General features: G+C 43.1%; 1 pseudogene; it reads left to right on the top strand.

Moving 5' to 3' along the window:
* Positions 1-5,387: 5,387 nt before the first annotated feature.
* On the top strand, positions 5,388-5,558 carry LOC126186539 (U2 spliceosomal RNA; annotated as a pseudogene).
* Positions 5,559-15,374: the final 9,816 nt, after the last annotated feature.

Genomic DNA, 15,374 nt, shown 5'->3' with positions numbered 1-15,374 from the left:
AACATTGCACAGTACACCAAAAAACGCAGACACTGCAAATAGTATTACGTCCCTAGACAGGTCGAGATAATAATAATAAAGTCTCTTCCTGCACGAGAATCAAAGCAACTGTGCGAGTGCAGCGAGTGGACACTTAGTGACAGATGAAAAGTTGAGTCGGTCCTGGAGGCGTACTCGAAAGTCAAAGAGGTTTAGTCAACCGCTCGCGTAAAGCGGTAAATCCGAATTCGAGTCACGGTTTGGCACATATTTTCGTTTTATATTTCGCTCAGCTGAAATCTAATTGTATTCGCAATTCCGAATATATTTCTTCGACCATATAGATGTAGGATAATACTGGAAGCATAAGAAATGAATTAAAATTTGTGCCGCGGCCGGGACTCGAACCTGGGTTCGAGTCCCGGCCACGGCGCAAATTTTAATTCATTATTTATTTATAAGATATGGATGCAGATTGTAGCAGATCCTTTCCTTCAGACATTGCATAGTACACTGTAAAACACAGACACTGCAAATAGTAAATTCTAAAGTTACGCAGGTCGACAGTTGGTCATGTGATTGAGAAGTGGAAACGCGAAGCAACAACCACAGCTCAAGCAAGACCAAGCAGACATCATGTACTCAGGGATAGGGACAGCTGAATATAGAGGAGTTTGTTTGTAAACAATCGCGTGAAATCGGCGGAAGGAATTACTCGTGAATTGCAAGTGCTTCCAACAGAATATCTAGTAAAATGCCTCTGCGTACAAAGTAAAAAGAATGGTGTACAATCGTCTAGCAACTACATGTAAGCTGTACGTCTCGGTAGTTAGAGCTAAGCGCCGCTTGAGATAAAATAAAGAGCGACATCATTGGAGCGTGGATGTCTGAAAACATGCGATTTGGAGTGATGAGTGACGCTACAGCTTGTCGCAATCCGATCGAAGGGTTTGGGTTCGGCAAATGCCTTGAGAATGTTACCTGCCGTAACACATAGGGCCAACAGTGAATTAACGCACCGTTTCTGGGACTCGGGAAGGCGAGCACGATCCAGGTCGAATTTTCTTCACGGATTAACGACGAGAACTGGTGATCTGGTCAGCATGGATGTGGTTTTCAGACGATTTCCTACATCGCACTGGGTAACTGCTTGGTTGGTACCCATGTTGCGTCTCAGATAAATACTACGTAAGCATTTAGGAAACGATATCACACTTGCATATAGGATTAACTCTTGATGCAGACAGATGAGGTATACAAGATTCCGTCGTTGGGGAGGGGGGGGGGGAGGGAGGGGAGGAGTGAATATGAGACCGATGTTCTTAAATGTTTAATCTATTCAAACCCTTAATCACAACCAGCAGCAGGAAGAACCACCAACGGTGATGTTTGGAGGAGGTGGTCTTACGGTATGGGCATGTTACATCATTGTGCACTGCTTACAATAGAAAAACAGTACGAAGACGATGATTATTTGTATCTGCATGATCATGAACCCTGTCATGAAACAGCATCTGTGAGGCAATGGTTGGACAATAACATTCCTGAAATGGACTGGGGTGCCTGAAGTCCCAACCTGAGCTCCGTGTAACACCTGTGAGATGATTTAGAACGTCGACTTCGCTCCAGACCACAGTGTTCAACATCTCTACCTTGTCAGGTTTTGGATTTTGAAGAAGAGTGGGTTGCCATTTCTCCACGGACATTTAGGCACCTCACTAAAAGTGTCCACAGCAGAGTTCAAGCCGTCATGAATGTGAAGGGTGGACATATCCTATATAATGCCCACTAGTAGGTGTCCAGGTACTTTTCACCAGATACTGAGTAAGAGGGAGGAAATCCTGTACTGAATTATGTCCAAGCCATAACTTGTAGATAGCGGTATTTGGCTGGTGTTGTTGACCATGGACGGCCAATAAAAGGCAGACCTTCAATGATCTGCGCATCACGATAGAAGTTAGATACAAGAATGACGTTTATATGACGCATACCGATTCGGTGGCCACCTTCTCGCACTGGATTTCTTTCCTTTTTATGCCTTTATATGGCAACATGCGCACAGTCTAAGGTTGAAGTGAGCATTTGAGGTATGCTGACGGAGTGAGCAGTATATGTCCTGTTCACGTCTCGGAGACATAGTGCGCTCTAGTGAAATACACTAAGAATTCAGCGTTATTTTTAACTCCAATGTGCTGGTAGCTCTACGTAGCGATTTTCTAATGTCAAAAGAGCATTAAGAAACAGATTTACCTTCAAAGAAACACAAACTTGGCTGGTCATAGCGCAACATTTTTTTGGGTTACGAGTTGTAAGCACGTCGCATTTGTATCGCAGGGTGGGATCCGCCAATTTTTTTTTTTTTATTATTAGGTGATTAGAAAATGTAAATCACAACAATAAAAGTTTGACCCAAAGACAGATATGATGTCAGTGGCATTTCTGTGTAGATTTGTGTAGGTCGTGTTTGGTCTGGCATTGTCATGCTGAAGGAGAGGGTCCTCTGTACATGGATGAACTCTTTGAATCAAAACTCGATTCCGCACTCTGTTTCTCGCTCTTCTTCATAGTTAGGTTAAACACCGTAATCTGAGAATGCAGCCTTACTCGGCAAATCTCAGTGATAAAATCTCCTCGGGTTGACAGCCTAGTCAATGCGTTGTTCTCTATCAACGTTTCAGCAAGTTTCTTTCTTGCCATCTTCAGGCGAAGAGTCGAATTAACGTCTCGTCCGGATCATTATAGCCGCTGGACCACGGGCTTCTCTGCATCTTCGGCCCCAGTTCGGCCAATGAGACGCGCGCGGAATCGGCGAGGCTGCACGTGGTGCGGGGGAGCTGCGGGCGCCGGGTCCTGGCGTCTCGTCTCGCTGCGGCTTGTTTGTTGCATCTGCCGCCACCGAGCTGCCTCCATCGGTGCCCTCTCGTCTTATTCTTGCTAATGTTGTGATGCATGCGGTGCTGAGCTGGAAGCCGCTATCCCGGTTGACCAGGTTATCACTGACCCGTATCTCCACTGCCTCTATAGTAGCACAGTCCCAGAAACCTTTTGCTCTACACAGCCTCTTGGTTTGTTCAAATTGAAACATGTGTTCTTCATTGAGGCTGTGCTCCGAGGCGAACGCTTCTCACATGTTCAGAGATGCGTTGTGTGATGCAACGCTGCATCTGTCCGATTTATTGTTTTCCACATTCACAGGAAATGCTGTTGACACCCGGTCTTCTTAGGCCCAAGTTGTCCTTCATTGAGCCCAGCATACTCCTGACTTTTGCTGGAGGACGGAAGATGGTTTTTTTATCTTGTTGTTCTCCAGTATCCTGGAAACCTTTGCCGTGGGTGGCCCTGCGTACGGGAGGAACGCCAGACCCTTGTTGTTCTCTTCTTCCTGAAGGTCTTCCTTCTTCTTCGTGCTCATCTTGAGAGCGAGCGTAATCTGCCAGCGAACGACCCATTGACTCGGCTGTCAACCCGAGAATATTTTATCGTAAACACTGTAATGTTAATCGCTATAATCCGAATCTCCCTAGCGGCATACGGTCGTAAATATGATATGCAGACGAACAATAATAACGCTTGTTTTATTTAAAAAGCCTTAAAAGTTACAACATAAAAAAAAAATCGGAGGAATTACTTTGGCCTCGTATACCCCATAGAGAGTGAGATGGTGTTTCTGGATATCAGTACTGCTTATTCGTTTTTATTGTTCAGCATTAAATTGGAGCGTGATTTCCTCCATTGTGACCTCACAATCTGTGTAGGCTTGAGACCGGAGAGACCTCGAAGATGGCGTGTTTAGTACATTGGGCACCGACGATTCGGCACCTAAGTGCAAGTGCAAGGTCGGATGACCTGTCAGTCACATAACACGCTGTGTTCTTCCATTACCTTGGTGACAAGAGGATAGTCTGTCTGGATGAACTGCTCAGGAGTTCGGTAATACAAATAGGTGGGTGCAGCTTCGCCAGGTTTTTAAAATAGATTGCACTACGCTCTAATACCTCTATGAGCCATCTTTGCTTCTTGTTACAACTTCTTCCTTGCTGGTTTCCACAAGTTTGTTGCTGCGCAGCAATATCTTGACCATGCTCAGGTTAGAATTCGTTCTGCTTAGGTACTTCCCAGGCTAATCAGTGAGGAAGCTCATCATATATTTCCTGACAGTGTGCTTAGTTATCTTCTGAAGACATATTTCCATATTACAGAAACTACATGTGAGTATTTACAACTAAGCTTAAAACAAATTACTGTTTTATCGCTTTCACAGGTAACCATAAGTAGTGGGACAAATGGGGTTCTGGCACATTTCGTTTGTGTGAGTTGCATACAGTCAGAGAAAAGCATATACTTAGGGACCAATAACCCCCTCCCCCTTCCTTTAACCTATAGTTAAGCTAATTGATTTATTACTCCATGGGGATACCTGCTAATACACTAATTGTTTTATGACCCTTGGTGATAATCTGTACTTCTGGGAAACCTCCACCCTTTCCCCCTCCCAAACCTCCACCCCACCCTTATGGGAAAAGGGACACTTCTTCTGCTACCCCCTACCCAGTTCAGTTATGAGCCACTTTCCCCCTCTTGGGAAATCTCCCAGCCCTCCACTCCCTGCCCCATTTCCTCCCTTCGCCTCCATACCCAACCCTCCAACACTTATGAATTGGCAGGAAAAAGACGCACCCTGTGCCCTGAGCTACTGCAGAGGAAATATGTAAGGTAGTGTACTTATTAATTTAATTCATTTATTTTTGAGTGTGCTATCCTGTTGCCTCCACACTCTGAAACTCCCACTCCTACTTTCTGCTACACCTTCCCCTCCCCCCACTGATCGCATGTGTATATGTTCGTCTCAAAGATTATAGATAGACTGCCCTAGTTCACAATACCGCAACCAGAGGGTGCTCAAAAGCGTCCTACAGCTGCTCCCCCAATCACCTCCACATTATGCCACCCCCTGCCACCATTTTCTCCGATTCTGTGTGAATATGTTCACCCTGATGTGTACCCTAGTCGATAATACTGCTCTAATTTGGTAGGACACTGCTAAAACGATAGCTGAAACAATCCTATAAACAGGTCTATACACCATGAGCCGACAGGTCAGAATCCTTATTTGTACCCGCCATGTATGCAAGGCTAAGCTGCTGCTTCCAGTTGGCCGCTTGGACATATAGTTCTAACTGCAATTCCACCCTGATATAGACTCCCAGTTTCAAAAGTCCACTTTATCCAATCCAAAACAGGGATGTTGTTGCCCATACACCTCAAATTTCTCACAAAAAATGTAGGTGCCTTCCTTTTATATGAGCTATTTTTTAAGAGAGAAGAAATGGGGCATGTACACATTTTCACATCGCTAAAGTATCCTTACTTGTTGTGGAAGTCCTGTACAACCGTATGCCATAGGCTATATTTCCTCCAAGTATTCTATAATAAGCTGAAACATCTGTTCTTATCAGCTTAACATCTGTTACATTCTGCATCACAGGACTAGAATATTAAACACATTTCTTTTATCTCATGATAGAGTGATAAGAGCATTCTCAACCTCTGTCACAGGATGCCTCCTCATTTTCGCCTCTATCAAAGTAGCCAGATGCCCCATCACATAGAAAGTCTCTTAAGGTGCAGCACAAAGGGATTGTAAATATCAGCTTTATGCTATGTATTACTTTATAAATTTGGTAATACAGATAATTTTATTACGATAGTAATCTCACCTTGTGTTTGTATGAGATCGAAATTTCATTAAAAGTTCTCACAGCTACGAAAAAGCGCCTGATTATCGCTACTAATCGCGAATCATGTCTGTGGTACTCTCGCCATTACCCCCACCCACATAGCCACACATCACTGACATAAAATTGATTGACTAATTAATTACATTCATTGTGAGGGACCCTTTGCATTTGTGAGGTTTTATTTATTTATTTATTTATTTTGCTGGAGGACTACACTCGTCAGGTAGTACAAATGGGAATTCCTGGAGGGAAGCCGATGTTCTTTTCGACGACCACTATTGAGAAAATTTAGAGAAACGACATTTGAAGCTGACTGCAGAAAGTTTCCACTGCCGCCAACATTCATTTCGCATAAGGACCATGAAGATAAGGTACGAGAAATTAGCGCTCATATGGAGGCATATAGACGGTCATTTCCCTCACTCTATTTGCCAGCGGAATAGGAAATGTAAATTTAGTCTACCTATTAAGATATTACTCATCAATTTATAGGCACACAAAACTCGTAGGAGAATTTTGTCTCTTATTTATCGAGAAAACAGAAGACGAACTTCCGCTGCTGATTGTCTCTCGGTAAAAATTTTCGTATTAGTCTCTAAGTTTCTCATTTTTCCTGAAGTTTCGCCGTTATTAGCAGCTCTGTTGCTGTAATATCAGCTCATTTATTTAAAAAAGTGACAGAGTAAAGACGAATGCTCATTCGCTGCATGAAGTATTACCATCGTGTATTACCCAGGTGTGATTCTTATGTTTTCTACAACGAATATAGTACCGACAGACCTTACCTCACATTGTGTAAAGGTCGTAGTCTTAAGCTTTATAACGAATATCGTGATGGCAACAGTGCAAATAGAGGATATAACAGAAATGTCAATGAGATCTCCAGAGTAAATATAAACTCAGAGTTATGGTATGAACTTGTGCTAGCTACAATGATTATTGTACCGAGAACAATGTATCTTGCGTTAAGTATACTACAAAATAAGCACATAACACCATATAACCATCCTTAAACTACATTAAGCTAGCAAGTTCCACACAATACAGTGAGTAGAACTCTTCACCAATAGCTTAATGCTGGTAGGACCAAACAACAACACGATAATAAATATTGAGTGAACATTCCAGGATGGATAGACATGCTTTTCTTGCGAATGGCACCAGTGTGTCTTAGGTGGAGAGAGACATAATCCTGTTAGAACTGAGCAATTACTAAAAGATACTGAACAGCAACAGCTATGTTATACTATCAAAGAGCTACAACTGCAGGTGCTCTACTTTGATTGGTATTCAGTTGCTAATGATACACAGTTTCCGGTCTGCAGCTGGACCCTCCTGTAGATGGTGGTTCTGCTTTCACTAGCCTACTGTATCCTCTCGCTAATGGTACAGAAAGAGATCCATCTGCTGGCACTGCCATGCATTGGTTGAAACGGTCAACAGTGTACTACGACTCTCGCCTATGCCCCACAGTGGGAAGAGGCAGCACTCACCAGAGAGGCGGTTGCTGTTCAGTACACTGGCGCCGACCACCCTGCAGCTGCTGTCCGCTTCCAGCAGCCTCTTGTAGCTCAAGCACTCAGAATTAGTGTCTGCGGAAGCCATACAAATAAATTGTCATGCATGTGGGTATTACATATATTTCAGATGCATAAATATCAATACAGAACACCATATTTCGTGTTATCTATTTGCACGTCAGAAAAAATACAGTCTTTTTGCAATTTGCAACTGACAGCAAACCACAAGTCGGGTCGTTCCCTCCACGGTATTCTGTAATATCGAGCTAAGTAAAACTACGGACTTCCTCTACGATCCCGTTGTCGATGGCAGAACAGCAAACTGCAGAAATCAGAGCTTTATAACAATAATTTCCGTCCTAGTTTTCCTCAGTAGTGCGTATTTTCCATCAGTTCCGCAATTTCACCAGGTTTTTCCGTAATTTAAATGCATGTTACCCAATTACATGAGTTCAGAATCACTTCTCACGATAACAAAACGTCTCCTTGCATAGATCTCGTGATGATATCAGCCAATGACAATGCAGCACAGTTCTCAATTTCTGTATCATTGCTAAACCACCATCTCCATTATTTTGCGACTGATATATGCTTGTGGGTATCTCGTGATCCCTGTTACACTACCTACATAACATGACCCAAACGCTCTTTCGTGGAGTGGGAAATAGGAAGGAGCAGAGAGGAAGTGAAGAAACTACGTTCCTTGGCCGAAAACGTAAAAATTTGGGAATATTTTATTATGTTTGACCATCTCCCCTTACGTGGATGGGAGTCACAAAGTATTCTCGCCTATGTAGGATAAAGTCAGAGATTGAAAGCTCTCACCAACACCTTTGGTAGTTACCAGTCTGACAAACGAATCATATCCACAACAGCACTCTGTCCCCCAATTCGAAACATAACACAGTCTCCTCCACACACATCTGTCAAGCAAATGTACATACAGGGATTCGAGTACCGTACAAATCCCTGTCACTGGCTTAGAAGCTCTATAGTTATGAAGCTGAAGACTCGATTTATGTCCAAGATGTGGCAATGAAATGGAATACATCTTGCGGAAGTCGAACACATGATCCATTCTGTAGATGTGTATTGCAGTCCTCAAGCTCCCCAAGCTGGTAATACATTGCTCCTAACCTAAGGATACTGTAAAGTTTATTGTAATATTATGTCTGAACACATTATAAAAATCGGTAAGGTGATTGCCGATAACTTTAGTCTCACACATTGGCTTGTGATCTGGTATATGTAAACTTGTTATTCTAAATCTGGTGGTCGCCTGTTCCAGCTCTCTTATCGCTATCCATGAAAATTACCTTTCCTTGGTTCCCAGTGCTTCCATGTCAACTTTTCCTTATATTCCTCTTGCTAGGACACACTCGTCCTGATGTACAAGAATCTTCTGCACCAAGCACACATGTAAGTATTCCCTCATTCTCCCGAATTTTGGCGTATTTTTCCTCACTTTATACGTATTTTCTGTAAGTATTCGTAATTTTACCGATTTTATGTCCCTCCTGCTCATGTGATCATGGTATCACTTTTGATCATGTATTATAAAATTGCTTGTAAATGCAGTACAGTTGTCAATACCTTGTGAAACTGCACTATTTCTCTGCATGTGTGTGTATGTGTATCGGTTTGATGTGAGAGGCCCAAAGTGTAGGTTCGGAACAGGTCTGGGATAGAACTCGTAGGTGGATTCACCACGTTTTATCTCAGGGAGAGGATTCGAAGGTGGATCCCTCATGGATTGTGGCTGGAATAGGATTTGGAGGTGGATCCTCCACACATTATGGTCAGGACATGGTTCAAAGGTGAATCCACCCATGTTATGTCTAATGTGGCGTATGAAGGTGGGTTCACCAGAGGTAGACTTGGAACAGGGTCCACGAAAAGAACATCGTCTTCCCTCCATGGATTCCCATTTGAGCTACCTGCAAGTGCAATCCGACTGCAGGTGAAAAATTACTCACCATGCACAGGGGTTCTCAAGATCAATTTAATTAATTAGTGAATGAAATTGATATCAGTGATGTTATGCTAGGCAGGATGAAGTGAGGGTAAGAGTACCATGGATATGATTCGTGAGTTGGAGCAGCAACCAGGCGTTTTTTTCCTTGTTGCATGATCTTTTAACTTTATTTCAGTCTCCCACCTACACAGCAAGAGAGACCTCGTAATAAAATCAGCTATATTACTGAACTTAGAAAGAAAATTTCGAGCAGTATTCTCGACTAGGGCACACAGCAGAATGAATATGTTTACACAGAATCGGAGAAAGTGGGGGCAGAGGGTGGCAGAAAGTGGAGGTGGGTGGGGGGCAGCTGTAGGAGAGTTTTGAACACCCTGTGGTGGTGGCATTGTCGTCTAGAGCAGTCTGTCTACAAGCCTTGAGGCGGGCATATACACATGATATCGGAAAAAGTGGGAGCAAGGGGTGACAGAAAGTGGGGGGGGGGGGGGGGGGGGGACAGTTTGTGGAGGCAGCTGTAGGAAAATCAAGCAGTAGGATAGCACCCTCAAAAATAAATGAAGTAAATAAATAAGTACACTACCTTACACACTCCCTCTGCAGCAGGTCAGCACAGACTGCATATTTTCCCTGTCAATTGGAAAGAGGGGGAGACGAGGGGATGTAGGATAGGGGAGGGAGGAAGTTGAGGAGGGGAGATGGGGGTTGGGAAATTTCTCAGGATGGGGAAAAGTGCCTCATAACTGAACTGGGTAGGGGGTAACAAAAGAAGTGTCCCTTTTCCCAGAGCAGTGAGGGATGAGAAGGGGAAGGGCAAAGGGTAGAGGGTTTCTCAGAAAAAATGTAATATCCACAGGGATTCATAAATCAGTTAGTATAACAACATATATCCCCAGGGAATCATAAATCAATTAGTATAACAGTAGGTTAAGGGGAGGTGGAGGGGTAATTTGCCCTTGAATGTATACTTGCCACTGGACGTATGCAAAATTCGTAAACTAAATGTGCCAGAATCCCTTTTGCTCCACTACCGCCAAATGTTTTACATGTTTCTGGGTATCTTGTAAGCCTTGCCTTGTATTTATTGCAAAAAAAAAAAAAAAAAGGAAATTGTGGAACAATATCAGTATTCACATAAGCCTCTGTAGAATGTTTCTAGGCCAGTCCTCTTCCAGTCTCACTACAAAATTTAAATGCTGTCGAATTTTTATTCAGCACCCGAACTACTAATGCAAGGTATCAATCATTCGTCTCCAGTTTCTGCTTCAGTGCTGCTTATCTTGTATGTAAGAATAACCCTTAGTCATTTTTGCAAGAGACATACAATTGTCTCTGAACAATAATGTTCCTAATAATTATTATGATAGAAACTGTTATTATAATCATTCTTTGCTTACCTGTATACATTGCGCAACACAGTTAAAGGTTCAGTTTTTGGAAAGCACATAAATGCCTCCAGTTGCGATGCAGAAGTTTGAAATTTGACACCAAAGTGCCTACAATTCTCCTCTGTAATTGTGAAAAAGCGTGGGGCCCTGCGACCTCACTCTCGGTATCGGCAACGTTTCAGACAGCAACCTGCCGAAACAAGTGAAGAAAAAACCAGATCACAAAAATTCGTGTGAGGTGTAAAGTGGATAAATGATGACACCTTGGCACTAAATTTCATCATAAATCTTTCCAACACCACCGTGGGCGTGTGACGAGATGGAAAGCTCGTCACGGCCCTTCTTCCCAATATTTTACCCATTTTTTGATGCCTCTGTGAAGTAGATTAGAACCACGACGTGGTTTTCTTATGGGTGGCCGAGATAAGCGTTTCAGACACTCAACCGCTCAGTATTGACACGAAGTGGCTTAAAGAGCGTCAATGAAACCAATCCTTCTCTTGGGGGTATTGATTCCCATACATTTCGTGGTCGAAAACAACAGTTCACAGTGCGATGACCAATAGGAAGATTTTTTTGCCAACCTTTAACATGCTGACGCCCACAGTACGAGTTAACCATTCTCTAAGGGCATTATGGGTTGCAAACCCACTGAACTAGTTCTGAACGTTATCTTTCCTTTTTCATGATCACGGAGGGAAGAGTGCAGAGGAAACATTTACATGTCAGTGAATTAAATGACAAAGGGTCCCTCTAAAAGCCCTCCCCCCCCCTCTCCTTCCAGTTTAGAAATACCCTCGGCGAGACCCGCGCAGTTTTGTTGAGTGCTTCAAAAATGTACCTGTGCTGAGACAGTCAGTCATTGATTCCTAGACGCTGGTGTGATAGGCAACCAATTCGACATCCATGAGATGAGTGGCGCTACGTCGCTCAACTAGCACCTGTTGGCCGCATGCTAGTCTAAGGGGTATTGAGAGAGATGCCTGTCAGGCCAGCTGCTAGGGATCAATGACTGGCTATCTCTGTACAGGAACATTTATAAATTGTGCAACAACAGTTTTGAATCGCCCATAGAAGTTCCATCCTGTACACCAGGCCAAAAACTGCTATAGTGCTACACTTCAAAATGTGTGAAAACGTTCATTGAGATTGCCGGCTCAAGATGTCCTTAGAAAATGGTTGAACCATCCGGGGTTCAGCGATGTAAAAGATTGTCAAGAATCTCTAACTGTTGCTAATCGCGTTTTGAAAAGAGGTTTCTGACCGCTAAATATGTGGGAATCAACGCCCCAAGCCAAGGAGTGGTATCAATGGCGCCCTTTATGCCACCCCAGAGGTCTCTTCTTTCGATACTCAGCGGCGGTGTGTCTGAAATGTTGTAAACGGCGACCTATAAGAAAACTGCGTAACATCTCACTGGGATTTGAGTTCAAACCTCCACCTTAGACGCATCGAAAGTAGTGATGAAATGTGTATGAAATGGTTATGACTGCCTCCCGTCGTGCGACACGTCCACGGCAGCGTTGGGCAGAATTGTGGTGAAATGTGGTGCCAGTGTGATCTCATCAACTCACCTTACACCTCACATGAACGTTTGAGCTCTGGACTTCTAACACATATGTCGACACCTTGCTGTTTGCAGCATCGGCGAGCACGAATGCGACGTCGTAGGTCGCCACGCCTTTACACCGTTACAGAGGTTACCTTTGAGACAAATTTAAAACCTCCGCGTCACATCGGGAGACAATTTCGGTGTTTCGAAAAAATGACCTTTCAATTGTATTGTGGAGTGTACATGCGTTTTTGTCGTTGGCATTTAGATATGTTGTTTTCGTAGCACTGGTGTTACGTTAATTTAATATTCACTTTACTTGTAGCGAAAAGATGTATACTCAGCATTTATTCTTATCTTTACTGCCTTATATACCGGGTGGTTATAATTAAACTTTCTCTGCTGAACACGTTATAACACGGAAACTAATTACCGTACGACAACTAAACTTGGTAGCATTGATGTCCAGAGTATGTATGAGTTCCATGCGTTACAGTGACACCGTCCAGTTCCAACTATGGCCAGCAGGTGCCGTGACCAGTCATCGTGATTCATAGTCTCACACATCTGATCAGTCTCAGTGCACTTGTTGACGTCTCGACATGAGCTTGGACAAAAGGAGAAGGGAATTATCGGTGAAGCTCTATTATTAATGCTGCTCAGTAATGCTGCAGCTGCAGTTCGAGATTATCGCCGGCTCAAAGGATTACGAAAGGGTCCTCTTTCTCCACTTGCTGTGCGCTGCATGGTGGAGAAGTTGGAATCAACTGGAGAACTGGGCGTCACTGTGGGAAGAGGCCGACGACCGGTTGCATCACAGGTGGTTGATGAAATCGCTGTTGCTATGGCAGGCAACGCTGCGAGCAATTCCCGATCGTCAGGCAGTACGCGTGCTGTGTCACGACAGTTGAACATCCCGTGGTCCACTGCACGAAAGGTGCTTCGAACCATTCTCAAATGGTATCTGTACAAGATCCATATCGTACAGCTGCTTGCACCACAGGACGCGCAAGGACGTGTTTACTTCCCTCTCCACTTTCTCGCAAGAACTGAAGTTGGCGAGAACTGACCCTGGACCATCCTATGGAGAGACGTAGCTCATTTTCCTCTGCCAGGTGAGGTGAGCACACAGAATTGCCTAGTGTGGGGATCTTCACCTTCAGTCACTGGGCATGAAGTTACCCTGTCACCTTATGGCGTGGCTTCACGGCTACGTTCATCATTGGCCCATTCTTCTTTGAACAGGTTGGCGTTCAAGGAGCAAAGACGAGCAGTGTGACTAGCCTACATTACTGCGATATGTTTCGCCAGCATGTCATACAGGAGAACGATGCATTAAACTCAACAGATATCATGCAAGATCGAATTATCAGCCGATGCTTGGCCGGCACGATCACCTGATCACACTCCCTGTGTTTTCTGGTTGTGTGGCTACCTGGAGGACAGGGTTTACCAGGTGAACATTCACACACCTGCTAATCGAGAGCGCAGCGTATCAAGAGAGGTAACCAGCATACCTACGGACATACTTCGTTCTGCTGTGCAGAATGCAGTCCTGCGCTTTCTGACTTTTCTGGACACTGATGGGCACCATATTCAGCCCCGTTTGTGGCAATAATGTTACCGGTATGTAAAGGTATGATGTACTGTAGCACCACATTAAAAGTGTTCCAATTGAACTGATTCTGCATTATTTCTTTTACCCATGTCCTTGACATTAATGCTACCAAGTTTGGCCCTCGTACGGTAATAAGTTTCCGTGTTATAACATGTTAAATAGGGAAAGTTTTGTTGTAAGCATCTGGTATGTCCTCTGGTACTTGAATAAGATTTCCTGGGGTCATAATTTTTGGATATAGATTTTCACTTCACTGCGTTACACAAAATTACTATTAGCTGCCCTTGATCTTCTGCTAGGTTAAGTGAGAGATAATGGGAAGGTGTGAACTGTACGGGATTCCAGTCCAATTGAGATACTGGCGTGGTGAGTGGGAAGGGATGGTGTGCCGTGTGGGAATGGAAACAATCTTGTAATACTTATATCTTTGTATTTGTGTGTATGTAAGTGTGTTGACGTCTTTCTCTGTATATGAAATCTTTTATCTATAACTACTGTGATTATAAAGCCAACCTAAAATTGCTACAATTAAACACTACTTGTCTAAATACGAATAACTCAAAATAACTGTACAGCGTACCACGGGAACAACGGTCAATATTCAGGGATATGACAGGAATGATCATTCGAAGAAAAAAGTCTGGTAAACACGGGGTCTAAAACGCAATACTTGAGAGCTATGAACACTTTTTCACATTTAGTACTGAAGAACAAATCTATTCTACTGCAAGACGTGTTTTTTCCATATTTTGGGAGGTGGTAGTATAGACCAAAACAAGAAAAAAACTGTCCAATAAGCATGGGCTCAAGATGCATATCTTAAGAATTATGGGCACTTGTTCAGCGGAAGAGATTTTTCTCACAGTAGCGAACATGAGCAATTGATCATAGCTCTTAAGTTATTGCACTTAAGAGCTCATATTTACATTACCTTTTCTCTCGTTTTAGTCCATACACAAAATATGCATAACGCAAGCATCTTGCACTCAGAGAGATTTGTTACACATTATTTACAATGAGGAAGTACTGAAAGTTCTTAATGTATGCATTTTAGAGCCCATCTTCAGCCAGTAGTACAGGACAGACAGAAGTATAAAGGATTGGTGGATGGTGACAGGTGGCTGGACTCCAAAATCAAAGTTGTCTTAACAGAAGAAGAAAGAAACGAGAGAATGAAGAGGTATTCGGAAGAAAGAAAATGTGCAAAACAAGCCACACGTGATGCTGAAGGGTTCTAACGAAGCAGAACAAGCAGGAGGAGAAGAAGAGCCCATGTTTACTAAACATTTTTGATTAGAATGGTCGTTCCTCTGATGTTCCAGACTACTACCATTCCTCCAGGGACACCCTGTATAATTAAGCAAAAATAATTGTAATAATCATTTCCTTTGTGTCCCACTGACGATGCTTAAAATATTTAGGCGAAATGTGTTTGGTTGAAAATAAAAATAAAATCCAGCAGCAAGAGATAAACTGCTCTAAGACAGTTTGAAAATATATCTTATCGACAATAAACTACGTGGGTGGACATGCAGTTTAGTGACTTTCAGTGTTCTTGTAAGTTGTAAGTAATGAAAGACACTTATTAAAGGATAAAAACAAAC

The sequence above is a fragment of the Schistocerca cancellata genome, chromosome 4, assembly GCF_023864275.1.
Source record: "Schistocerca cancellata isolate TAMUIC-IGC-003103 chromosome 4, iqSchCanc2.1, whole genome shotgun sequence".
NCBI classification, from domain to species: Eukaryota; Metazoa; Arthropoda; class Insecta; order Orthoptera; family Acrididae; genus Schistocerca; species Schistocerca cancellata.
The sequence above is the reverse complement of the archived record's forward strand: the minus strand, read 5'-3'. Positions and strand labels throughout refer to the sequence as shown.